Below are 2,804 nucleotides of genomic sequence, written 5' to 3'. Positions count from 1 at the left end.
CCTCCCCTCTCTTCTCCTCCCTCCCCTCCTCCTCTCATCCCCTCCCCTCCCCTCTCTTCTCCTCCCCTCCCCTCTCCTCGCTTCTCCTCCCCTCCTCCTCTCATCCCCTCCCCTCCCCTCTCTTCTCCTCCCCTCCCCTCCTCTCTCATCCCCTCCCCTCCCCTCTCTTCTCCTCCCCTCCCCTCCTCCTCTCATCCCCTCCCCTCTCCTTCTCCTCCCCTCCCCTCCTCCTCTCATCCCCTCCCCTCCCCTCTCTTCTCCTCCCCTCTCCTTTCCTCTCTTCCTCTCCCCTCCCCTCCCCTCCCCTCTCCTCTCATCCCCTCCCCCTCTCTTCTCCTCCCCTCCCCTCTCCTCTCATCCCCTCCCCTCTCCTTTCCTCTCTTTTCCTCCCTTCTCCTCCCCTCTCCTCCCCTCCCCTCTCCTCTCCTTTCCTCTCCTCTCTTTTCTTCCCCTCTCTTCCCCTCTCCTCCCCTCTCTTCCCCTCCCTCCTCTCCTCCCTCTCTTCCCCTCTCCTCTCCTCCTCCTCTCCTACTCCTCTGGGGCTGAGCAGACTGTATCAGCAGGCCAGGGTCCATTGTTTGGGTTGACAGCTGACGATAGCCCATTCCACATGAGAGAAGAAGGATCCGTGGGACCTCTGTCATGTAGGCTGAGGCGTTTACTTGCTTCTGACAGCTCGCTCTCCTAAAGGCACTTCTTCAAATGTGCAGCACGCTGCCCAAGTGTGAGACACAACGGCATGTGCAAATGTGGCCAAATCAGCAAGTACTGGCTGCAGTAGCTACGTTTTCCCTCCGAGGTGGAGCGCAGGACATGGGCTGTTTATTGACCCTCCAAATGGTTCAAATTGAACTTAGTAGGGTTTTATTTATTCATCTGTATTGTTTGCCTCTGCTTGTAACAGGCAGGGAAGAGACCTCAACACGCACCTTCTTTTATGAGCAGCCCAACAGCTGCGCTTCAGGCTGCCTCTGTCTTTAATTTCCCTCAGAAGGCTCCGCTAACGTGCTCTTGGAGCCAGAGAGGGGAGCTCATCTCTTCCGTCTCACCGGGTTCTCTTTCAAAGCTGTGTAGCACACAAGAACAGGAGAGGAAGACCAGAGATCAAGAGACAGTAAAGAAAAAAGAAAAAAGGAACGCGAGAAGTGAACTAAAAGAATCCAAGATGTTATGAAACCATCAGAGAGAGAGAGAGAGAGAGAGAGAGAGAGAGAGAGAGAGAGAGAGAGAGACACTGATCAAGAAAGCATTATATAAAGCAAATGGAAGAAACTTTAAGAAAGAAGTTTGGCAAAGAAAGGTGATCACAGAAAGTTAAAAATAGAGAGTAAAGGAGTGAGAAGATTATTCACTGTGAATAGAGAGAACGCAAGTGATCGGGACACAGTTAGTTAGTAAGGCTACAGGGTACAGCCAAAACAGAGCAAAGAGAAACAGGTGAAAGTGTAGAGACAGGAACAGAGAGGTGAGAGAGGGAGAGAAAGAGGTGATCAGGATGGACAGATGGGAGGAGAGAAGGAGAAAAGAGGAGGAGACAGAGAGAGAGAGAGAGAGAGAGAGAGAGAGAGAGAGAGAGAGAGAGAGAGAGCTTCGTGAACAGCGGGCTCCTGTTCTAGGAATCCCTGTGAAGTGGCAGAGGGAAGAGCAGCTGTGGCAGCAGAATAAATTTCAATACTGATCCAGTTTAATAAATAACTCAGTGAATCAGAACACCTGGCCCTGTGCTCCTGAGTGAGTGCACACCAATGTCAGACTCCAATGAGCTGATTACAGCCATGAGAGAGAGAGAGAGATGGGGGGGGGGGGGGGGGGCATTAACTTTGCAAGTTTATTTGACCAAGAATGTCTGACCAGTAGGTGCGTCTGGCTTTGCTTCCCTTCAACCACGCGACTGCTGGGGGGCATTAGACAGAACTAATAGAAACAGACTGAGAACAAAGTGATCCGAAGGACATAAGAGCATGAACACGTAAGTAAGGGTGCACTGGGATTTACTGTATGTCAAAGGAAGGGAGTGAGGTGATGGAGGTGATGGAGGTGACAACCCCCACCTCACCAGAAAATAAAAAACAAAGCAAAACAAAGCAAGCAGACCAGAAAGTCATGTTGATTCAATCAAGCTTGAGTCATCGTTACTCGACTGGCTGTGTGGAATATAAATGCACTCTGATGCTACTAACAGACGACGGAGGCTCAGTGTCCCACGCCAGAGGACACCCCTGGATACTCCACCCTGGAAACTCCACCCTGGAGACTCCACCCCTGGGTCCCCCACCCCTGGAGACCCCACCCCTGGGTCCCCCCACCCCTGGAGACTCCACCCCTGGAGACCCCACCCCTGGGTCCCCCACCCCTGGAGACTCCACCCCTGAAGACCCCACCCCTGGAGCCCCCACCCCTGGTGACTCCACCCCTGGAGACCTCACCCTGGTGACTCCACTCCTGGAGACCTCACCCTGGTGACTCCACCCCTAGAGACCTCACCCTGGTGACTCCACCCCTGGATCCCCCACCCCTGCAGCCCCAACCCCTGGAGACTCCACCCCTGGATCCCCCACCCCTGGAGACTCCACCCCAGGAGACCCCACCCCTGGGTCCCCCACCCCTGGAGACTCCACCCCGGGAGACTCCACCCCTGAAGACCCCACCCCTGGATCCCTCATCCCTGGAGCCCCCACCCCTGGTGACTCCACCCCTGGCAAGCAGACAGATACTATGTTCAGTTCTTCTGCTGGATTTAGCAGCTTTAGCTAGAGATGCAAAACAAATCATCAGCTGAATAAATGATTCCTTTAAATAATTAA

This window comes from Brachyhypopomus gauderio, chromosome 13 (genome assembly GCF_052324685.1).
Source record: "Brachyhypopomus gauderio isolate BG-103 chromosome 13, BGAUD_0.2, whole genome shotgun sequence".
NCBI classification, from domain to species: Eukaryota; Metazoa; Chordata; class Actinopteri; order Gymnotiformes; family Hypopomidae; genus Brachyhypopomus; species Brachyhypopomus gauderio.
This window is presented reverse-complemented; position numbering follows the sequence as displayed.